Genomic DNA, 24,668 nt, shown 5'->3' with positions numbered 1-24,668 from the left:
ACAGGAGCTCGCTGCCTACACTGACTTGTTCAAAGTGGTTGCTCTTCTCTTAACCAAAACTAATTTGAGGTTGTGTTGATCTGTAGGGCATGCTGCAAGATCTTTATTTTGTTAAAAAACAAAAACAAATAAATAAAGGTGGGTAGAATTTGGGCGTGATTGTGTGAAAGAACATGACCGAGAGTTTAAGCCTGGCTATTTATTGTAGATAAAATAAGTAATGGCAATGTAAAATAAGCATTTTTTTTCAATCATTCTAGCCTAAGGCACAGTTAGCTGAAGGGATTTTTCCAAGGCCATACCAGAACATTTGTATTCCAGACTCCATTATTTATCAACATGAAACAGACACATTATCTCAGGCATCACGTTTTAAGTCTGGAAAAGTTAGCAACTTGGTAAATCATTTTTAAAACTTGACCGCTTTTCAAAGTAACATTTTATGCATTTTCATGCAGCTTTGGGGAAGCTCTAGGAAAAAAAGTCATTGACTGAGAGGAAGCTAAAAACTGTCTTACATCATCCCATAAGTTCTTTGAGATCACATATTGAAACTCGGTGATCTATTTTTCATAAGTGCCTCACACCTGGCATAAAGGAATGCATTTTCTTGCAAATACATAAAGATTTGGAGGAGCTCTGTCTTCCTTTGGAAATCACACATTTCCAGGTGGCTTTGCGTGTTTGCGTGGATGGGCACCTCCATTCAAAAGCAGTGAGTCCTCTGCCCCCCCACTAATAAACACCTCTTCTGTCACCCAGGGAACTGGAGATGCTCACTGCTGGGTAGGAAAAAAAAACCAAAACAACAACAACAACAAAAAAAAAACAGTAAAAAACACCTTGTCTAGGTGTATTTTTGCTGCACTTGTGACTAAAAATACATTTGGTGAAATCCAGAAAGCAACAGGGAACCTGCAGCTGAAGCACAAGTGCACAGCAAGGTGAGAGGCTCCTCTGGATCTGAAAGTGCTGTGAGGAGACTGCAGTGAGTTGGGGCTGCTCTGCAATGTCTTGCTGTGATTTATGGTGATCCTGTGATCTGGGGTCTGAGCTGCCATTCCAGCACCAGAGAGTTTTATGACTCCTCTGTTGTTTTAAAGTTACTTGTGCGTTTACTGTACGCTGCTGTGCTGTATTTTTATCTTTGAAAAGCCAAGCTTCTGAGCCACCAGTGCAGCTTGCTAATCATAGGTTTGGAAACTCCTGAACTGTAACTAGCAGTGTTATCTAAGTATTCCTCTTTTTGTTTTTCCCAGGTGCTTTTTAAAATTACTTTTGGGAAAAATCAGTAATAACCTTTGTTTTAAAAGCCTGTATGTGATGTTTTGCTGTTCCAGAGCCAATCTGCTGAGTCACTGATAATAGTTTAATTCAGAACTGGCAACGTTTCTTGTCGATTGCTCTATAGACAAAAATCTCCACGTTGCATATGCATGTAATTAACAGTAGATAAGGCTGCTCTATTTAAAGGCTGTAAAAAGAAGAAAAATCCTTCAAGTTGTATCCCGATTGATTCTAAATGAATATGAATTTTTGACAAAGCACCGTCTGTAAAATGCAGTATAGAGGGAAAGGCTTTCATGATACCACTAGAGAAGTCAGAATAAAAAGCAGAAACTACTTAGGAATTAATTAGAAACCTTGGAGCTGGGAATAAACCCCCCTGTATAGTGCTTCTACTCGGCAAGAAAAATAAATGTTTACTTATGAAAGCGTTTATTTCTAAATTATCAGGTGTGGCTGCCTTCACAGGAAAGCGTGTGCATAACTGGCAAGGAAAAAGAAAAAAAAAAATTAACAAGCAAAATAAATTCTGTGGGTAGGAAGGATATTTAGCACAGAGGAAAAATACTGTGATAGAAAAGGGCAATGGACCAGCTTTAAGTTTGCTGGTACGTACAGAAATGACAACATCTGAATTTTTTACAGAGGGGAGAAACTATTAAGCATATTTTACGTTACTCCTCCTTGTCTTTTCTCTCCCCTCCCTTTTTCCTTTGTAGTTTTTCTTTTCTTCTTTTTTTTTTTTTTTTTTTTTTTTTTTTTTTTTTTTTTTTAATGACAAGAAAGAAGATAAATTGCTAGTTGTAAAGAGTGCTGCAGGGGAAACACTGGGGATATAACCACCTAATTATGAATTTCCTGAATGTGCAACATGACCAGGAGCAACTGGACAGGATTAGCATTGTATGTTTCATCTCCAGCTGTTTCATGAATACCAATCTACAAGATCTTCCAAGAAGAACAATTTTTCTGTGGCCCTGCTTTTGGCTTTAACAATGCAAGCAACACTGCTTTGTTTTCTTTAGACACCAAACTGAAACAAGAGCTTTCAACAAACAAAACCAAACCAAACCTAAGGAGCCAAAGAACTGCACAGTGTTAAGGAGATTGAGCTGAAATATTTGCAGAGTATCAAAGGAGCACCCTTCTCATTGGCAAAAGTGGAGCTAGCACTGCCGAGATGCATGATTACGAGACAATAAACCAGCCTATTTTCTTCTGGTGCAGTGGTCAGAAGTCATTGTTTTGAATGAGCACAACTGGTGTGTAATCTTCGTGGCAAGCTTCTTGAATTGGTTCAACGCCAATGGTCTTTGGAAGCACTTGGCAGATGGGAACTTATTTAAACTTATAAAACCAACGTAGATGAAAACATGTTAAAAATGTCCTGTGTAAATCCTCAGCTTACAAGCAGACGAATTATGAACACAATGGTGCTTCTTATGGAAGGGGGGGCAACAGGAACATTTTCTTTCCATCATGCCTTTGTAAAGCTTAAGAAACAATTAATAGAATAATATCCCTGACAAACAACTTATTTTGTGGTGTCAGAATCACTTCTGTAGAACAATGGTGCTGGTACACAGAGGGCCTCTTCTAGCTCCCGCTGAAGTCACTGGGACTTCGGGGACCTCTTGTAGAGCTCGATTGGGTGTATTTATTGCAGAGCAGTAGTCTGGGAGATTCAAACACCAAACTAAGGACTTTGCCTGTTAAATGGGATAAAAGGACATCCGGTAGATGACTGGTTTTACCACAGACTGATGTGCAGTGCAAACTTACCATGCACCCCAATAAAAAGGGCAGATAATTTTTATTTCAGAATCTTACGGCAATTTGATCTTATCCCAATAATTTTGGATCCTTGATCTTATTCCAATAACAACATTTTGTGATTTAATTTCTGCATGTGTTACTGAGCACAAGAAATACTGACTTGTGTCCTAAAAAGGGGAAAAAACCTGCCAATTAATACCACGAACACAAACTCCTCACCAAACTCAGTACCTGAACGCAGAAGCATGACTATACGCTCAGTGAATAACTGGCATTCATTTCCTCTAAATAGAGAGGTACAGATAGAAATCCTGGTTCGTGCTAGTGTTTACATGCCCTAGTTATTTTAAAAAGTGTCCTGCAGAATTTTGGATTCCCCACAGTTAAAGCAACCATCCCGACCTATGCACTGTGCTTCCCCCGCATCTGGTTCGGGCCATTCTCTACCAGCACTACCTTGACACAAAACATTGTAAAGCCTGAAGGAACTCAATACGTTGTAATCTGTATGATTACCCCAGGAAAGGGGTGCAGGCTGCTCAGGGAGCCTGCTATGGGGTCAGGCAAATTGTTTCTTGCTGGCTGTGCCCCTTTTCCATCCAAGCTTATGCTGGCCCTGAGTGAGAGGACCTGAACCCAGAGTTCTCACCCTGTGAATGCCCCACGTTGGGCACCACGTCCTGAGCCAGCCCAGAGCCTCCGTGACACGGCTGGGCAGAAAACTCACCCACGGCACACGCCTGTGCTGCGCGGTGTTGCAAATGCCTGCGGGCAGTACACCCCAGGTAAAAAAAAACAGTGCTCAGCAAATAAATCAATCAAAGCGTTCTCTGTGCGCTGTTGAATAGCACTGGTGCCAAGATCTCAGCCTGCTTGCCCTCCAGAATACAGAGCATACAGCTCGCTGGAACTGTAGGAGTTTAACTCAGATCCCATTAGAAACCTGAGGGAAAGTGTCTTGTGAGAATAAAGGCCATCTTCACAGCCTTTACAATGATGTCTGACCTCAAATGCCACGTTCTGGTCATATGGACAGAGTTTCCACAGGCTCCTCTCCGGAATTTTTCACCAAATAGGAGGGGATGGCCGAGGGGGATGACAGCAGAATACAGAATATGGAATTGGTTTGGGTCCAGCCCTGGCCAACAGTGCTGAAATTGTTAATGTGATGGGTAAACACTCCCTGCCTGAAAGGAGTTTGGGGTGTCAGCCTGGTGCCGGTCGAGATTTGTCTAGGGAACGGCTGTCCTGGAGCAGTGTTGCCACCCCTCCTTCCTGCCCCTCTGCGCAGGCACCCGTGGGATGGCGGAAGGGACGCGCTATTGCTCTTCTGGCTCTGCTTGCTTTCTGAGTAAACAGAAAGATCTCACCACGAGAAAAGAAAAATATGCATATTATTGAAAGCATGGACTCAGAAAAACACAGACTCATCAGAATAGGAAAGCTAAGTTCATGTTTTTTTTCTGTATTTGTTTGGACGATCGTTTAGGTCAGTCATTTTCTCCAGTGTGTTTTATCCATCCCTGCTGTGTCACCACATAACCTAGCTCTTTTCCTTTTTCAGTGGCAAAAGACATTTCCTCCTGGTCTGATTAATGCTCTTCCTTGATCAGCTGGCTCAGGGAGTAAGTCATTAAAGAAGCAGTTTAATTTCTTATTTATGTAGGAATTTTCTGAGGAAAAGCAGTCCCTGCTCCCCTCCCGTCCTCTTCCTTGTTTTTTGACACATGTCCAGTTTCTGTTGAACCATTTTACAGTTGCTGTTAACTGGAGCTGGTCGTTGAGTTCATTCGGATGAAGAGGCTGAATAAAAAGTGCTCTGAAGAAAAGGTACGCGTTTGTTCCAGGTGCTGCTAAATTTGCTGTCTTTTTTTGTGTCTGACCAATTCTGTGGTTCCCAGAGAGCCTGGAAACCATGTGAAAATCAAGCAACTGGGCACATTTTTTTCCTCAAGTATGTCCAATGTGGTTACTGCAGATGACTTTCTCTTTGACTTCTGCTCCAATGGTGAAACCAAAGTGAAGTAAGTGTGAACTATAAACGCTTTACGAAACTGCAGGGAAATGTAAACCGCCCTGCTCTTAATGATGGCAGAGGACATCGCTCTGCTTCTGCCGGGGAAGTGACAACTCACCAAATGTCCCTACACCCCGAGCATGTTTTGATTCTCCAAATGTGAATGTGCTTGGACCTAACTCTCCTCTGACAAAAAAGCTAAAAATCAGCCCTGAGGTTTCGTTTCCTTCCTCTCCTGTACTTATTTTCATTTCCCTATCTTTACGTTTGATTTTGTTTACTCTTCAATTTAATCTTTTTGTACGTTTCTAACTCAGGCCAGGGATTTTGTCCTTTCTAAACCAACACGTTCCCTCTTGCCTGCACCACCTCTTTCCCTTTTCTCTATCTTTTCCCTCACAAAACAGCCTGCAGGACCAAGTAAAGGCTTTACCACCCTAGTGAATAATTAATCTCATCTGACCCTGTAACTCAATCCAGGATCATCAAAAAGTCTGCATGTTTTGGGTCACTAATAAAACAAAACATTTTCCTGCTTTTAGATTTTATTCATTACAAAAGTTTTTGCAATTAACAATGAACAATACTTAGTGCTGGCTGGCCATTTCACACCGAAAAATCTTTCCCATGTGAAAATGCTAATTTTCTGTTTTCACAGGAACTATCTATTTCAGATCTTTTTTATTTTTATTTTTTTTGCTGTACTTTGGTCAGTTAATATAAAAATAGCCGGCCTGGTTGGTTATGACGTTTGGGTTTTACTGAACTTTTATGTATGAAGTGATGTTTTCTAGTGTGAGTTTCGACAAGAAGAGGTCCCATCAGTCAGTCCCAAAGCAAATTAGGGGCATTTTCATGGAAGCTGGCGGCAATACGGGGAGACACCGCGGGGAGAGGCTCTGGGGAAAGAGGAGATTGAAGAGACTTGTGACGGAGGGAAAGCAGCGTGAAGTTCGGGGGGCGTTTTGAGGCAGAAGGAGCCGATCTGGGGAGCGGGGCCCGGTCCAACAGCCCTGCACAGCGGGGCTGCCATGAGCAGGGGGTGTCGTGAGGCAGGGCCGGGCCGGGCTCCGGGGGCCGGGGAGAGGCAGCGGGGCCGCCCCGGGGAGGAGCGGGGCGGAGCGGGAGGCCCGGGCGCCGCCGCCCGCTCTCGTCAGGCGGCTTTTGGGCGGGAGCCTCTACTCCAGAGCGCTCGGTAGCGTGGGCCGGCCGCGGGCCCCATGTGGTGCCGACATCACTGACATGGCGGCATCCCCGCCGAGCCCTCCTGCCGCTCGCTGCAGCTAGCCGGGACTCACCGCCGGCCCTGCCCTGCCCTGCCCGGCTCGGCTCGGCTCGGCTCGGCTCGCCCCGCACCAGCACCCCGCTAGGTAAGCACGGCGCCTCCCGGCAGCCCGCCGAGGCTCGGAGCTCCCCGCTCGGGTTTGCTTGAGGCTGGGCAGGGCTCGGGGCAGCCGGGCTGGGCTCGGAGCCGCGTCCCCCGCCGCGGGGAGCCGCGGCCGCCCCGGCCCTTTTGTTCCCCGGCGGGGCGGCGGCCGCGCCCCGCGGGGCTGGGCGGAAAGTTGGGGTCCCCACGGCTCCCCCTGCCCTCCCTGGAGGCTCCCCGGGCAGGTGGAGGAGCCCCGGAGCCCCGGGCACGGCTGGGGACAGCACCCAGCAACTTCGCCCCGTCCCGGCCTTCTCCTTCCCCTCCCTCGGTTCCCTTTCGGGGAGGAAAATGCTGGCGGCTCGGGGCTCGGCTCGCCAGACACCTCTGTAAAATGGCATGCTACCAGCAGGCGGAACGGAAAAAAAAAAAAAAAAAAAAAAAGGAGAGAGGCTGTTAAAAGCTTAACCTCTCGTGGGCTAGGAGCACAGCTGCATCCCCGCTCCCTGGCCCGGTTCGCAGAAATGCGCTGTGTAAATAGGGTTTGGTGAAGGGAGTTGGGGTGGGAGCCGCTGTGCCGAGCCCTGTACCCCAGCTGTCTGTGAGCCTCACTCCCTAGCAGTGATTTTTGGGGTTTCGATTGCGTTTCTCCTTGCCCGAGTACCCAAAAGTACCGGCCCAGCGCCTGGCAGTGCGAGTTGCTCCTTCGCGAACAGGGAAGCGAAGCTACAGAAAAATCAAAGTTTCTTTTTCAGAGGTTTTTTGGGCTTTTTGTGCGCGTGGTGTTGGTCGTTGCCGTCTTCCTGCACCCGGTGCCAGGTTTCTGAGCGCGGCACCCGCGTCTGTGCCCGCAGCCCCAGCGGCTCTGTCCCTGGCCACAGAGCCCAGGGCTCAGCGGGGGTAAGGCGTCCGCTCCTGGGAGGCGTTCAACCAGTCTGACCTGAGCTGAACAACGCTACGTAATGGGATTCCAAGCTCACACACATTTTCAGGGCTAGAATGTGATTTCTCAACCTTTTTTCTTCCCCAGCTGGCCTGGCAGAGCGGGCTGGGGCTCAGCCCCGCTGATGGGGGCGAGCTGCTGCCGCCCCGCGCATGGGGTGTGCTGGTGGGGAGCCCTTATCCTTGGACAAATGCATCATTACCTGGATAAATGCATCATTCCCTGGTAAATGCATCACCCCTGGGGGCCTCGGCAGGCACAGACGGGCTGCCCCCCGTGAAGGGAAGCACCCTGCCTGCCCTAGCCTCTCCGTCCGTGCTCTCAGCCCTCTGGCACCTGCGTGCAACCGGTGCTACCAATAAGAGAATGATTCTTGGCCGTGCTCCCGGGGTCATGTAGGGTCTCGCACAGAAGCAGTCTGTTAGTGTTTTTCTCCTAATCTTCAGCGCTCTGTGGTTCCCTCTCATTAGTTCTGAAGCGTTTGTGATTGTAGTTGTATCGGGACCCTGCTGTGACAGCAATGCCAACAGCCCCAGAAGCACCATATATTGTTCTTCCCCGCCTAGTGTCTCCCAGCTAGTTTACGCTCATAATGTAGCGCAGGGATGAGTCTATGTGGATGTTAATACATTTTACATTTTTTTTGAGCCATTAGGACTCATCTGGTTTGGGTTTGAGGTCACTGCTGGGACAGCAATGAGGGTTTTTTTTTCATACCGTTAGCCTATAGTTGGCTGAAGTCGAAGAAATGAAGAAAGTTAGTGTCCAAAATAAGCTGCTATTCTGCTGTAGCTGAGAAGCTTGGAGCTGTGACTTCGTACTGCAAACATTATATCTATAAGCAGAGGTTGTAACTCCAAGTCTGAATTGCGTTTGTTCTTGTACTTTCATTGTACGTACAACATTTGGTGAACTTGAAGATTCTCACCTAGTGCCTCTTCCTAGCAGAGACACATTTTTTCCTTTTTACTTTGTCAATTCCATTAAGCCCTTTAATGAGGGAGGAGTGGTTAGGGTTAGTTAAACTTTTATGATTGATAAATCTGTGCAAGAAAATATATACAGATCGTGGAGCAGAGTTGTGTGTGGTTGTATTCATGAACTTCCCAATTAGTGTAATGGGCTTTTCCCTCAAAAATGTAGCTTGTCAGTCTGGTGAGCGCTAGTGCAGAAGCAAAGTTTACGGTATGAATCAGTGTGTAGTGTGAGGTTCCTAATTCGTACAAAATACTTGTAATTACATAAAAGTCTCAGAACCCAGATGCAGCTGAGTAAAGCAAATTACTTTCCACAGTGTAGTTAGCTGCTCCTCTCGGCAGAGCAGACGTGAGGAAAACTGGAGTGACCCTGGGAAGCGCGAGGACTGGCAGTCCAGGCTGCCCTGGAAGAGAATCCCGGCCTCTCGACCAAGAATGCCGTGGTAGCAGGCAGCGAGTCTGGAAATCGAGCGTCGCAGCGTATCGGAACATACTGCGAGTTACTGAAGGCTATTATAAACAACTGTGACTTCAGTGTACAGCAAATAAAATAAATAGTGCAGGAAGCCAGCAAACCTCTGTGTAAATCTCAGCTGTGCAGAATACCAGCGGGGCAGAGCTCTGCAAACCCGTTGCAGAGCTAACTTTGCATAGGTGATCTCGTCTGCAGCGCTCAACAGCAGCAGTGGGGAATCCTTCAGAGCCAGGAATATCAAAAGTAATGTTGTTTACGGCCAAGGGTTAGTGTCGCTGTGTGATCTGTCCCTGGAGATGGAAGGTATGTGGGAAGAGGGAAGTTCTTCAAACAACAGTCGAAATAGGAGACGATAGATACACAACGGTAACAGGCCATCTACAGGCAGGAATGTTTGGGTGGTGGAAAACAGATAACTCCGCAAACATTTGCCAGCTGAAATGTGGCAGTTCGCATGTTCACCAATTTGTTCTGAGTGCCTCTGTGCGAAATGAAGGGTGCGTGCCCCTTCTTTATTGGAGAAGAGGCTGCCAGGAAAAAAAAAAAAAAGCACAAACTAATTAAACCTGATTTATTGTGCAATTTGTAAGGGCATTGGAGAAATTAGCTGCCTTGCAGAAGTGCTGCTGCAGATGTTAAATCTGCGCTCTGCTCTGGGTGGAAAACTACGGTGCTATTGAGCGAGTTTGGGAGAAAAGTGTAGTCTGTGTTAAAGTCTGTTCCTGAGCAAGAGCGTTCCCCAGAGGGTCCAGGTGATGTGGCTTTGAGTGTGTCTGCGTGGCGTTTCGTGCTGTGGGAGGATGGATCACCTTTTGCATCGAAAAGCTTGGAGGTTAAAACATGCCGCTTGTTGAGGGATGTGCTGACTGTGTTTGATCTGAGGAATCCTTTATTCACAAGGAAATTGTGTTGTGTATCAGTGGGTAATGGGGAACAAGCCAACTGCTGCACCACGTGCACAGGAGACACTTGGCACTTGGGTTTCTAGCAGTGACAATTCATAATGTGGTATATGGGGGAGGTTACCCTGTGGATACTCCTCTTATTAGAGTGCTGTTATGTATAATGCTCTTTTATTTATGTAGTATGAAGTGAAAAATGATTCCTAATCGTGTATGTTTTTATTTATATGCAATGTCTATAAATAAATATTTTTAAAAGAGAACAGAGGTGGCAGTTGGTCCAGGTTTGTGGCATTGACTTGTTCCGGCATCTGCTTCATCACAATGGACTGAGATTGGGATTTCAGCCACTGTTGTTTTTTGATTTTTAATTTCAGTTATTCAAAATCAAACCCACAAATTTTCTGGGATCACAGGTGATAGCCTAGAGAAATTACACACACACCTGCCTCAGCGCATAGCCCTTCTGGGGCAGAGGAGCGCGTACCTTGAGTGCTTCGTACGTAGCTCCTGTAAATGCCTGAAGCGTGACTATGGACGTGGTTATTATTAGGTCCTCGCACAGGGCTCTAATAATAGGACGTGTGTGTATGTATATATTTAAACATGTACTTCATGCTTTCAGAAATGTTTCATATGGAATGTTTTGAAAGGAGAAAAAAGAAATGGCTCTCAAGAGGCTGTTAATAAAAACTCCAGCAAGCAACAATTTTAGATGACCCTCGCCACCCTCCGAGGGCCTCGGAATGTCGGGGACAGCTCTCCCCATGCTTTTAATCTGAGCTAGCAAAACGTCAAGCTCATTCTGCTTGGTTTGTAGCATTTGTAGGTTTCTTGGCATGGGCGTGTTGACTTGACGTGGTAGCTCCCTATTCCCCATAATGCTAACAGTCTGTGTCGTAATCTAAATCTCTGTGTTATCTTTTGCCCTCAGTACTTCTGCGTGATTTCTTTCTTCAAGCTTAACACAGAGAAGTACGATGCTGTGACACATGTTTTTTTTTTTTTTGTTGTTGATGTTTTGTTTGGTTTTTGTTTTTTAAATCTCAGTAGCAGAAGCAGTAGAGGAATAGAGAGTTATCGTCCTAATGTGCTTCAGGATCACCTAACCATTTCTCTTCTAACTGCCAGAACTTATTCCACTTTACTCACTTTACTTGTAACCTTTATTGTGGAACCAAATGCCTATTCGATGGCAATTCATATAGCATAAGTGACCTTATGCTTGCTGACACTTGTGCTGGTGGTTATGAAGCATTACACGTTGCTTTTTGCTTGTTATTTATTTATTGATGTGGAATAATGCAGCAGAGAAAAAAGATGATAGTGTTTGCAGAGAAGGAGAGTGCCGAATAGGTTTCCTTTTGGTGAGCCTGTATTTTTTTTTTTTTTATTTTTATTTTTTGCAGCATCATGTAACATCAACTTACAGCAGAGAATTACTTTTGATGTCTTGATACAAGCAAGTGAGCAAAAGCATCACTTTGTTAGAGTAGATTAGCAGCCGTGACATGATCAGAACTGCAGAGGTTCTAGGTTCTGGGTGTGCAATGCCTGAGCTCAGCAGCCTGAATTTCCCCAGCATCTCTCTGTAAATACTGAGAGAGGTGGTGGGACTGAAAATCAAAGAAAATGAAATGAAAATCAAATGGAAATCAAAAGCGCGCAGCTTGGGCTCCACTTCCTCAAGATGTGTGTGACAGCGTTCTGGTTTGCATGGATGCCAGTACTAAATGCTTCTTGGTACTGTCTTGAAAAAGAGTGAATGGTCTGCAAGTAAGAACAGAGACCTCTCTCGCTGGACAGTACCTGTGCGTTAATTAAAGCAGATGAGAATGGCACACACCAGCCTGTAAACGATGTGGTTCAGCGTGCCAACAAACTGGGAGCGTTCTGTAAGTGCTTGCTGTTTGGTTCTTTCAGGCATGCTAAAAAGGACTGCATTCGTAAGCAGGCTGCTTCTGTTCACATCCTGAAATGGAAAGCCAGACCGGTCTCCCTTTGCTTTGTCTTCAGACTTTGTCTGGGTGCTGGTCAGGTGCTGCAAGGAGACTTACCTGGTGGACCACGAGGGGCTGCGGGTGGCCTTGAAGTGCTCTTGCACCTCCCTTCAGACTTCAGGCAGCAGAGTAATTGTGTTTTTCCCAGCACAGTGCTGCCTTTTGCCTGGGTATTTTGCTAGTTCTTTTCTGAAAATGTGTTTTAAATCCTGAAGCACTTACATGTGGGTGAACTTTGCTAAATGGAGCGAGTGATGTGAGCTGGTAACTGTAGGATCGCTTTACAGGTCAAAATAAACCCCTGCAAATAAGATGCGCGAGCACTTTGTCACTGCCCCAGTGCAGCTAATAGCAATGCTTTCGTGACAAGATCAGGCAAATCAGAATATATCTTGTACCTGATGCTGCTAGATCTATTGCAACTCAGAACCAGGCTTGAGACACGGTTAAATAATTGCGTGTGTTTGTGGCCCTGTTCTTGTTGTAGGTGAGTAGTTACCTTGTTGGGTTTTGTTTTCTCCTGTGCTTTGAATGGTTTGGCTTGAGCACTAAAACTCTTGGTCTGGTTTCCCCCCATTCTTAATCCGCTTCACGTATTAATATCCTGTTGCCTTGCAAGATACTCAAAGCTCCAAGGAAATGCTTTGATAGTCTCATTCCAGTAGATACCTTTTTGTTAATTGTATTTAAATTGGAAAAAGGGGTAGAAAGCAAGGTGTTTTTCACCAAAACGTGTTGGTGCTGTTCCTCCAATGCACAGCACTGCCTATAACCGGAGATGGAGTTGAAGCTGTGGGTTTTAAGGTGGGAAGTTTGTTCGTACTCGTTTGCACTAGCTGAAGGGTGACAGCACACTTCCTGAGGGCTGGTTTCCTTGGGGCCATCCCGTGTGGGATTCAGCGGGGAACACTGAGCTGTACCAAGTCTTCTGCACTGACAGGTTGACTAAGAAACCTGCTTTCAAAGCCTGCCTTGGGGAGTTACAAGTCTTTATTTTCTTGTGCTGGAATGTTAGGAGATGCAGCATCTCAGTCAAAAAACAAGGAAAAGGAGCAACAGCTTCTTACTCTGGGTTTTCACAGCATCTGCTTCTGCTTTGAGCTCTGCCAGCAGAGGACTTCTGCTTTTTTCAGCGCGCCACTCGCCTCTCCTTTCTTTAGCAAGCTTATTCATTAGCTAACTTTGGTTTCTGATACCAAGATAGGGTTCCCTTTTTAATTATATCTTAGTGTGATTTATATTCCTGTATGGCTGTACAGCAGTCGAAAAGCCACCCTCAGTCACGCAGGGAGCTTACTGGTGCCCTCGTGATGTGGAGCAGGGCTGCGGAGCAGCACGTGGTGCCAAGAGGAAACGTCCCCCTGAGCAGCTGGCGGTGAGTGCACCTGGCAGGCAAGGGAACCAAAGAGAGAGATGCACAGTGCTTTTTGGGCGTGCTGCTTGCTGTCTCCTCCAGAGCTCATCAGATGTGGGCGAGGGATGGGTGCAGCAGTGTCGCTGCGGCGCGCTGCCTTCCCGCTGTCCTGCTCCTTCTGCTCCGTGTGCCCCATCACGCCGGGGTGTGACCTGTGGCCCTTGCATGAGTAAAAATGCAGGCATGTGGATACCAGGTTATTTGTGGGGGGAAACGTGTCCTTCCACACGTGCAGTGGGCGTGTGCTCAGCCTCACGGTGAAGGTGGCGAAGTCTTGGCTGTGAAGTGGGTCCAAATGACACAGGAAGGCTGTGGTGTGTGGGCCCTGAGTGCTTCCAGAAGAGCCCAAGTCTGACCCAGCAGGAGCGCGGGGCACTGCTCTCAGCTGTTAGGTTGTGTCACGGTTAATAGCATCCACCAGCCATCCGTGCAGGGAGAAATCCGTGGGTGTCTTCCAGGAGCTGGTTTAGAGAAACGGGCCAGAAGTTTTCTGCTTGTTTGTTAAGGGTGTTTATGGACAAAGAGTTATAGAAAAGAAAATGAGAAATTGGAAACGCACTGAAGTGACCTCGTGTTTTGGCAGTGATGTGTAGGAGGTAGCACACTGAGACCCAGGGGTGATGAAGATGGGAAGAGTTGAGCTGCCAGTGGCTTACAGCACCGTGGATGGTCTGCAGAGAGCTTGGGCCTGGAGAGCAACCCAGATGCAAAAAGTCTGGTGGTATCTGTGATTAAGAGAAAGGGATGCCAAAAAATACTTAATTAAAAATGAGTGATGGATTTCAATTTAACTTGTCTGTTTGCGTTAAGGTCACTCGTTCAGGAGGAAACAATGTATATGCATCCTCAGATCTTCTGTGCTTTGGAGGAGGGAAAAGGGCACTGGTGTTACAGATACTTTGGTCCATGAACTCTGGAGTTTAACAACGTTTGAGATTCTTGATCAGTGCAAAATATCTCGAAACCTAAGAAAGTGACCTTCCACTTGCAGTACGTGCCATGGAACTGCAGGCTTTAAGCTCCCTTCTGAAAAGTTCAAGCTTATCTCTTACCAGGTGGAAATACACGTTAGATCTTCTGAGGGGGGAGGATTAATTGCCCTGTTACGCAACTTTGTTTGTATGTTTTCCTCTCGGTTTATTTGTTATAAAACTAAAATGCGTTTCAGTTCAAGAGGACCTCAATACCGATGAAAACAAACCAACCAGCTAAAAAACAAAACAAAAAACACGCCACAAAAACACCTGGAGGACCAAACCAAAAAGCCTTGATACTTCACCTTCTGGTTAGCTTCAGCTGCCGTTGAGGGAATGGTGTCTTACTGGGAGTCACAAACATCCTATGGATTTATCCGCAGGGACACAGCTCATGTCATGCTGCATTATTCTGGCACGGTGCTGGACCACACCAGGCTGCTGGGGAGATAAATGGATCGCTGAGGTGTTTGGCTGCTGTGTGGTATGTTCCAGGTCTCCTTCGTGACCATCTAGGACAGCGCTGTTAATGAACAGCCGGGCTGTAGTGTTAATTATTGGCCGTAAGTGATGAACAGGGAACTTCACGGCTAAGGAGGAAGAAGTCAAATGCTGAGGTTCTCAGCAAAACAGAACTTCTATGAAAGTTGGGCAGAAGTGATCTGAGTTGTCAATGACGCTCGTGTTATTACATGAAACGAGCCTTGCTGCTTCTTCCTTGCGTGTCAGCTTGGAGCAAACTCGACTTGTTTGATTCCGCTCTGCGCGTGTTTGTTTTTGTAACTCCGTATGCTGCTGTAACGGATCTTTATTACTGCTTATTAAGTTCACTGGTGCTTCTGATGACTGCACAAAAGATAAACATCCTCTGACTTTTAGGCGTAGAGAGCAGATCTGTTCCTCTCCGAAGCCTGTCCGTGAGGTCGGTGTGTCCCGCTGGGGCAGTGGTTGTCAGCGCACCCCCAGCTGCTAGCACCTCTGCCGTGGAGAGTCTTGGGGCCTAACTCAATTTTCTTCCTTCTGCAGGGTTTCGTGTGCACAGTGTTTGATCTGTACCCTCTCCCCTCTCGGTTAACAGAGCTGGACATTCTTGTCCAGGTCTTCAGCTGCTCGCTCAGTGGGCAGGAAATGGTCCTGGGAGTGGAAATTCTGCAGCTGGACGGAGCGGGGCGAGGAGCGCCGTGCCGCGTGTAACCGCCAGGACCTCTGATCTTTTCCACAGCAGCCATCTCTCTTGGATAAAACACAGCAGTCAAGTCATCCAGATGCTTGTGCAACCACAATCTCTTTAACATACAAGACGGCTACGTTTTAATTTTTCTGCCTCTGAATAGGTTGCTTCAGTGGATGTGTGAGAGCTGCTATGTTACTGGAAAGGCAATATTTGTACATACAAAACACCAAAGTTAGACATCAACAGTTTCACTTCCTTTTGGCATTTCTTGATTATGCAGTCAGACAGAATGATATTATGCTCGAAAAAGTTGCTGTAAAACATTTTTCAGTTTCTCTGACCTTCCAGACTGTTACGGCCTTGTCTCTGCTGGCAGATATCTCGGTCGTTTGCCCTCTCTCTTAGTAACTCCCCATTTGTCTGCTCCCTTTTTCCTCCCATAAATTTTTCTAGTATAAAACTTTGTTTCAGTGCATCCTGAGTTGCTGGGTTAGTATAAGGGGACAAGGAGAAGGCTCTGGAGAGACCTTATGGGTGCCTGCCAGTGCCTAAAGGCAGGGGAACTGGGGAGGGACTGGTGCTCAGGGAATGAAGTGACAGGACAGGGGGGAGCTGCCTTAAACTGAAAGAGGGGAGGTTCAGATTAGACATCAGGAAGAAATTCTTTACTGTGGGCTGCCCCATCCCTGGCAGTGCCCAAGGCCAGGCTGGATGGGCTTCGAGATGTCCCTGCTCGTGGCAGGAGGGAGCTGGGGGCCTTGAGGCCCCTTCTGACCCAAACCAGTCTGTGATTCTGGGATTTTTGTACTCAGTCAGAAAGCATATAGGGATGGCGGATTGGATCTGTCAACGTTCATTCACTTCTGTCCTCGGGAGAATGCTTTTTTAAAAAAATATAATTAATGGAAAATAAAAGTCTTAATTGTGCTTCAGTGTCCTGGCTCCGCAGCAAGGCCTCACAGGAGTAATCGCTGGCTGTAAATCCGCCAGAGACATAAACAACACAGAGACGTGAAGGACTGCTTAAGCCAAAAGGCAGTTTCAGCAGATGAGTATCTATCATAAAGCTATCAATAAATAAAACACTTCTGCAGAATTTGATCAAAAAACTTAGTCTACAACCAGTCCAGCTGTCCAAGTAGGAGACGTCTTGCGGCCAGCAGGAAGACTTGACTAGTTCTAACACGGAGATTCAAGCACAGCTGTGAAACAATACGTGGCATCAGGAATTTCATGGACGAATAATGAGTGTACAAGTGGAAGACTGGTTTCAGTGAAGTGTGAGGACAGAAAAAGACCTGTCCTGGCATATTATGTGGTGGAAATACTTCACACGTTTGTTGCAACAGCAAAATTAAAAAGCAAAGCAAAATAGTTCTTTAAGGAATTGACATAAGAAAAACGTTTTTTCAGTATACAGCTATGGTCACAGTGGAATTTCATTCCTATATGCTGTTATGGATATTTATTTACTGGTAGAAGATCCTGATGTAGCATAACTTCAGAAGAGGAGAAAAGTAGTTTTCAAAGAGCTTTGAATACCAGGTCAAACGATAAAGGTGTTTTCCAGGACTGCTTTGTGGAAGCAGTGGATCGCTTACCAGAGTAAAGCCCGAAGGTTTGTATCCAAAATTGTACTAATGATAACCTCTAGGAAGGGGCGTTTTAATTTTGGGATAATCACAGACTTCAAAGCAAAATCAGAATACAAGATAAACTTTGTTTATGCTTTGGCTTAGAAAAAAAAATAGAAATAACAAGATCAGTATTTCACAAACGTGACTTTCAGTATTTAAAAATCAAAATATCTGAATCTATATTTGTTGGGAGGTGGAATGTACCCTGAAATACAACGTGAATGTTTAAAGGGGAAAAAATGAAATAGATTAGTGAACAGATGTGCAGTGCTAAAGTAGAAATATTTTCTGCAACATGGAAAGGAGAACTCAAAGTGGGTCACCTGCAACATCGAGAGTAGCTGTACAAGCACAACAAATTACTTCTTATGCTTGCACCAGTACTCTGGAAGAAGAAAAATCAGCATGCAGTGAAGCCATCATCTAGCTAATTGCTTGGTAGGTGGACTGAAATTGCTTTAATACTGGCCTGTGCTGTTCCCTTTCTCAGCAGATGTGCTTTTGTCAGGGGGTAGTTAACATTTCTTGGGGAGAGGATCAGGCAGCAAGTCCTTGTGCAGCTTTCGTCTGAGCGTTGCCCTCTTACAAGGGCTCCCAGGAGCGTGTTGGCAGAGCTGCTTTTAGTGCCTGAGCTGAGTTTTGGGGGGTTTTGTTCCAAATAGTCAGGTTTCTCTTTAAATGAGACATATTGATAACATGTAAAATCATGCAACGTGCTTTTATTTATGAGCTACTTGGGGGGGAGTGGAGGGGAAGTTATTTATTTTTGTGTTAATGTGGAAGAATTGGGAGCTTGTTTGCACCCATCAGGGCTGGAGACTTGAAACAAAAGCCCAGCAAACTTGCAGACGGCAGCTCCTGGATGTGAGCTGCTGCCCGGCACAGCTCAGCGAGCCTCCCTCCGTCACCTAGCTGCTGCCAAAACATCTGCCAGACGTGTCCCCTGGAAAGGGGAAGAGGCAGGAGCAGTACCTGGCACGGAGCTGTGGGTGAGACCCTTGTGGCAGAGCAGGAGGTGCTTTGAGAGCTCCCCAGGGCTGCAAGATGCCCCCATCAAGCAGGGGCAGGGGTCTGTGGCCTCTCCAATTTCCATAAGCGGAGGAAATGCTGTTCACTGGATGATCCCATCTACACCCATGGCTCGTCTGTGGGTTTTTGTTTTTATTGTTGTGCCCGGCTCTGATCTGCCTGGCTTCTGTCTGGTTCTTGCTGTTCTGTGGTGTCTGGGACCCCTATCAATCCTGCGGTGCTGCGCTGGTGCTGGTGGCGTGCCGACACCTGTGGTACGGCTCCTTCCCAAACACGCTGCCAGCCCTCGGGTTAAGCCGTGCTCTGTCAGCTGGCCGGTTCTTACTGCACGGGAGGTATTTCATTTAGCTGGAGCAGTGCTAGCTCCTTTATCAGCGTGGCCTGGCACTGAGCGGGAGGCAGAGCAGACACGCTAACGCAGCTGCCCTTACCCACCGAACGCGTAACCTCCTCACGGAGCGCGCTCGGATTTGTTTGACAGGACCTGTTTTAGTAGAACAATGTTGTCAATTATGTTCCTATCTCCCAGTTCCTTATCGGCAGGAGCCTCCGTTGCCTTCTGATTGTTTTATCTGGAGGCTGTGCCCACTAATGGCATGTAATGGCACCGGGCGTCCCGCTCCCCTCCCAGCCGGTGCCATGGGATCAGTGCGTTCTGCCCCAACCCGCTGGGTCCAGGCCTGCTGTCAGTGACAGGGTCATGCCAGGGGCTGGATCAGGCCTGAACCCCAAAATTTGGGGCTGACTTCGTCACTGAGATAACCCATCTCCATGCTACAAGTGTATTCTGTGCCTCTTTCCAAATACCGAGTGGAAAAACTTATTAAATGCTTTGTTTTGAAGCCAGCATCATTAGCTGTATTTTCATGTCTGCTTTGCTGTGGGGTTGTACCACTATTAGATTTCAGGCCTTCCAAATTTATTTTAAAAGCATAGCTTGTCTTCTGGTGTCCTACAAGTTGTGACCATTTTTATTTCTGATTTGTCTTGCCCTCACTCACCAATTTTCTGTAGTTTTAGTTCACTTTGATCACTGTCTGTTCTTCTTTTTCTCCTTTACCCATTTTTATTCTGCATTACATTTAAACTGTCTTCATTTTACCACTGAATCAGGATAGGTTTTTAGCCAAAGTTTCCCTCCTCTTTAAATGAGAGGATCAAACTTTTTCTTTCATAATCCTCTTTTTAAACAAACCAACAGAAGCCTTACATCTATAATGTAGTTAAACCTCAGTTTTCCCCTTTCAATTCTGATCAGTTTTGGGAAATAAGCACCCGTTGTTTTTAAACATAAGGAGCATGCACTAAGTGCTGTGCGTTTCCCAGCCACAATACGTGATGGCCGTGCTGACTGGAAAGCCCTCAAAGGGTTACCCTGACGGGCCATGGAGATGAAGGTCCCAGCTGTGGAGAGGGTTGGGTGTGAAGGATCCAGAAGGCTAATAAAACCAAGAGTTTTTTTTTACAGTGCAGGGAAGCCTTTGTTTGCTCTTTAAGCTACGTTTGAAATACGTTTGTGTGGCATAAATTACGTTTGTGTGGCGTAAATCCGATAGCTCTCAGCGCGCTGTAGGCAGTAGGGGAGGAAACTGTTCCACAAGTATTTGCCCTACAGAACTTGAAGGCTCACCTCCCTTAGTTAAACATCGTGGTACAAGGAGGGGAGGTGCTGTGACCCACCTCTGCATGCCTTTGGGTAGATGTACAAAGACGTGCGTGGCCGCGGCCTGTAAGGCCTGTAAGCTGCTGCCGCCGCTTCTGCTGCGCTTCAGGGGCACGTGTGGGGTGCTAATGGGGACACACAAATGTCAGAGGTGAGACCTTCTCCAGGTCTCCTCGGTGTTGTGGCACCTTTCTACTGAGTGTGGAGTTCCTGTAGTCTGCCTTCATAAGCGATAGCTGATTTAAAGAACACTTTGACAAGTTCATTTCTTTTCCTTTTCTTAAAGAGGAGGGGACTGAGTCATTTAGCTACCTGTCAGGATATTGAAATTTCTTCATCCTCCGAAACTGCTTTTTTGTTTTTCAGATTTGATGGGAGGGGCTGTTTTGTCCTCTCTAAGAAAGGGTTTCAGAAGAGCTCTTCCCTCTTTCTCCTGAGCAGCTTTAGGCGGAGATCTTGTCTGTCTTTATATTTACTCAGCGCGAGGAACACTGCACTGCCAGCCACCTCGTCGTCACCGGAGTGCCACGTACGGCAAAAGCAGCAAGAGCCAGGAGCTGAAGAAGCCGTACAAGCTGCAGGCAGGGGCTCTCCCCATCCCGGCTGCTCTTTGGGGCACCCTGGCAGCCCCTGCGCCCAGCAGTTCTCCTGTGCTGTTTCAGGAGAGAGGCTACTCTTGCGCTCTCCTGTCTTACCCAGGGCTGTCCAGCCGTGGCTGTCAATTTATACGTTTTAACTCTGTGTGGTAAGAGCATCTCCTGATTATTTGCTGCTAAAATGTGGTATTTCATAATGACAACTTCAGGCAAATGGGAAGAAAGTGTTTTGTAGATAAAGCTTGGTCACTGCTTGTTAATTAATGTCTGTCTTTTGTCAGGGATAATTACTGCAGCATTGGTAGGAGATAAAAGTTCAGACAGAACGCAGCTGAGCTGTGATCTGCTTATGTTGAAGCCCGAAATGGTGAAGGGGGGATGTTTGACTTGAAGTGATTGTCCTTGGCTGTCTGACTGCCTCCTCACGGCTCCCCTTTGCTCCAGGCGGAGGAGTGGCATGCTTTGAAGTGCAGGCGCGACTCTAGTGCAAAAACACTGAGCTGTGAATAAATAATAGAGAGAGAGGGATCTATAATAGGTCCATATTTGTGTGTTGGATTCCAGGTTGTGCCCAGAACTATGGGAATTCCTCACAACATTGGCTTTAAGTAATATCCTTCTTTGTTAGAAGCCAGAGCTGATAGAGTGCAACCAAGAAGCACTCTGAGAAACACAGCAACACTTAATGAAGTTCTTCTTGTTGCTTTTTTTAATCTAAGGATGTAGTCCTTAGGTCTTGTTTCTCTATACACGTGTATCCAGAGAGGTCTGCCCTTAAAGTCACGGGGTTAGTGGATTTTGGCTGAGTTGAGGTAGGTTTATTACTGCTGCTACCTTTACTCGCTCAGTGCATTGGGCAACAGGGTCTGCATGCACCAGGGTGGGTGGGACGACTGACATACAGGCACAAGAGAGGTCTGGGATGCTGGATGTTGGATTGGGAAGATCTGTGTAATGCAGAAGGGATTCCAAGCATCTCTGGTTAGTTTTGTTTTGTAGAGTACTGCTAATACGGCTTGATGGGAGTGTATGTATTGACTGCAGCTGAAGGTTTCTCGATTATTTCTAGAAATGGTTCTCTGAATTCTTCCCCAGAATCTTCTTGAGCTGCAAGTAATTGGACTTAAGTCAAAACAACTCCATAAAGCCCAGTTTTTTAACTTGTATAGTTTCATTGAACCACTGTGTATGCCTTGACAAATTCTCCAATATTGAATCTGTTTTACTCCTAATGAAAGAATTCTGATCTTCTCTCATTTGCTTAGATGGTTGACACTTTCCTACGGTAGGAACTGATTTATGTGGTGCTTGGCATTCTGTACTGAAGCTTTCTTTTTTTTTTTTTTTTTTTTTTCCCTAACAAAGAAAGGGGAAAGGAAACGTGTAAGGAAAACATATTTGTACAATATTTGCAAATAGTACAAGGACATGCCTATGCAAAACCGCTCCTGTTTGCGGGGAGCACAGAAGGGTTTTGGATGCTACATTTTTGTTACTGAAGTAGAGAAGCCACTTGCAGGCCACCTGAGGCTCACTTACAGGATTTTTGTTTGTTTTTGTTAAAAGTTACAAAGCAGCAACTCAGAAATGGATACCAGAAACATGCTTACCATTTACTCTGTGAAACTGAATTTGGAAGGAAGTCTGAGGTGCCAGTGCTCAGTTACCTTTTCTCCATCCTTCACTTCCCTGCTGCTGTGTAACTTTGGTAGCGATTTTTCAGGTTGTAACAATATTAGGAATTTGACAAGCCTAGGGGTAGCCTTTTCTCTGATAGAAATCAGCAGAGCTTCATTGTTTTCAGGTATTTGTTCCTGAACCATGACATTTTTAAGCTGTTAAAATGCCATTGTTGGTGCTCTGATAATCCTCAATGGCTTCCGTTCAGATTGTGAGCTCGCGATTGATAAAGTCAGGCAGATCGCTGCTTATCTGGAGTTATGCTAGGGCGTTACTTGGCCATTTCAGCTAAATACTGAGCTCAAGCTGAGGAGTTTTATTAAAGAGCAGCATAAGGTATTTTGTAATAATGCACGCTCCTTTGTCATTCCTTGCTCCCCTGCTCTACCCAAATCTAAGGAGCAGAGCATCCTTTTGGAGACGGCACAGGCACCAGGGTTCGGGTGATGGCGGTGTACCAGAGGAGGTTCCCCCTTCCATCACTTTAATTCCCTGTGGGTATTCTTGTTTTTGCGCCTAAAAATGAACTTTGCTGGGTGCCAGCCGCTCGCTGACGATTTATCTGCCAAGCAAGGAGGAAAAATCAGTTTCTAATCTCTGTGGAAATAAAGGGAACGGATACAACAAGGTTGAAATTCCCCTGGTCCGTAGCACTGGAGAGCCATTCGACAGACAAAGCGTGCAATAATGGGGGCTGAGGTGTTTGAAGAAATTTCCCCCTGAAGAATTAATACCTGTCAGCACGGGCTTTTCAGTGGGCTTAATGGTTATGTCTGAAGATTGAGATGCTGCTCGGAGAATAAAAGCTGAAGATACAGGAGAGTATCCAATTTATATGAATATTGGAGGAGAACTCAATCTTCTCTCTCTCTTTGTCCTGAAAGGAGTTTTATGGTGTAAAATAGTCATTGAGGTAGCACGGAGGAAGCCTTAAATCTTAGGAATTTGTTTCAAGTTTGTCGCTCAGCGGATTTAACATCTCTTCTAAGAAAGCTGTGATGTTTGTTTATCAGGCGTGGACTCTTCAGTGGATGGAAAAGATTTTAGTGCACCTCAGCAGAAAGATCTTTACAATCGCGTTGGTTTTGTAAATAACTGGAAAAAAACTTTTTCTTTCCAGTATTACTCAGCAGTGGTGTCTTAATTGGACTGTTTTGATTAAATTAGCAAATAGCATATTTTTCTGGGCCTGCATTGTGCTGTACACTTGAACTGATAGGATATAATTAGACACCTCATTTTGTTTCCATTTGACATCTTTTAACTAATTAGTTCCTTGGATCGCTTTCTTTTGCGTTTCTTTATTTTCGGTTGATTAAGTGCACTTACTTAGCTTCTCCGAGGGTACAAAATTAAGAGCGTGCTAATTGCACAACACTTCTGGCACGTACGGGCAGCCTCGGTGTCACCTAAGGACAAAGACTTCTCCGCCGGCATCGCGGGCGCTCCTCCGTGCCCGTGGGCAGGCGCTGCGCCCTGCCAGCCCTCTTCCTCCTCCTCGCCCTGCAGTCTAGTCACAGCTTGCTGGCTAAAATCACCTCCCAGCCATGGGGAGATGGCTTTCAGCTCTTAAATATTCAGGCTCGCTGCTTCGAGGACCTCGGAGTGTCGGTGGTGAGGCGCTGGAGCGCTCTCAGAGGGGTCGGGACCCAGGGTTGTGCCCAAAACCATCGCACTTCATGGAGAGGGGGGGGTTCAGTGGGTTCTGCCACCAATTCCAGCACGCTGTGCTCGCGGGGCGTTGGGCGTCGGAGAAATCATGCTACAGCTGGGAAACTGTGAGTACAACGTTTCTAGGAGTGAGCTTCCCCCAGGCGTTGGGTATGCTGGAATAAATGAGACTATTACAAAACGCTCTGCTTTGTGCACAGATCGAGGCGTAATTTGTTTGGATTCTGGTTTGAACATCGGTTATTGATGTGAGGCACCGAGCAGGATCTGACTTCTGCCTGGTAACAAAGCAAAGCCAACAGAAATGAGAATTTAAAAACCACTGAAATTTTACTTTTATTGCACTGCAGACTGAAGTCTGAGTGCATCCAGGCCTCTGGTGTTGGGACAAGATGCCTGCCTCTTCCTGGAGAGCTGCCTCTCCAGTGAAATTCCACTGCTTTAAGGCAAAACCAAAAAGCTTAACACTTGAGTTGTGATAGTGAATCGGGTCTGAGGAAGTGAATTTTGGTGTAAAAGAACAACAAAGGGCTTAACAGCTAGAGGGCCTGGTGCTTGGCAGGGGCTGCCTTCCAGAGGAAACCCGGTCTCAGCCCCGTGGAGCCGGGGCAGTTCTGCCACGGGTGCTGGTTTGAGAGCAGAGCACAGGCAGCCACCAGGGCGGAAGCTTTGAAGGTCAGCATCCTGCAGTCTGCAGTGTGAAGAAATACATCGATGACAAGATGTCTCGATGTGATAGGCTAATTTGGTACAAAATAGTCAAAGATAGATGAGTTTTTTTTGTGTCAGGACAAACACTGACTGGCTCAGGTGGTAAGAGGATCTCCTCAAACCTCCTGGGAGGTGATCTTGTTGTTAGAAACCTCAGGTCTTGGTAAGATCTTTTTTTTTTTTTTTTTTTTTTTACTTTCTCAACGTTGTCCCATCACGGATCCTACATCTCACCGGTCTCCTTGAAGTGTATCTTAAAGCCGGATTTTGACACTCACACACCCAGAACTTGCTGTGGCTCACGGGTGTCTGAGCCCTGAGCAAGGGGGAATTAAAAGTTGGTGAAGATCAGCTGCACCGATCTCACGTTGATCTC

The 24,668-nt window shown here is 46.2% G+C and overlaps 1 protein-coding gene across 1 annotated transcript in view; it reads left to right on the top strand.

Annotated features, from left to right (window-relative positions):
* The first annotated feature begins 6,323 nt into the window (after positions 1–6,323).
* FNDC3B (fibronectin type III domain containing 3B) overlaps positions 6,324–24,668 on the top strand; it is a 172,880-nt gene continuing 154,535 nt past the window's right edge. The window contains exon 1 of the mRNA XM_032193066.1: positions 6,324–6,450. The gene's annotated coding sequence lies outside the window, so the exon portion shown is untranslated. The remainder of the gene's footprint in view (positions 6,451–24,668) is intronic.

This window comes from Aythya fuligula, chromosome 9, assembly GCF_009819795.1.
Source record: "Aythya fuligula isolate bAytFul2 chromosome 9, bAytFul2.pri, whole genome shotgun sequence".
Lineage (NCBI taxonomy): Eukaryota > Metazoa > Chordata > Aves > Anseriformes > Anatidae > Aythya > Aythya fuligula.
This window is presented reverse-complemented; position numbering and strand designations above follow the sequence as displayed.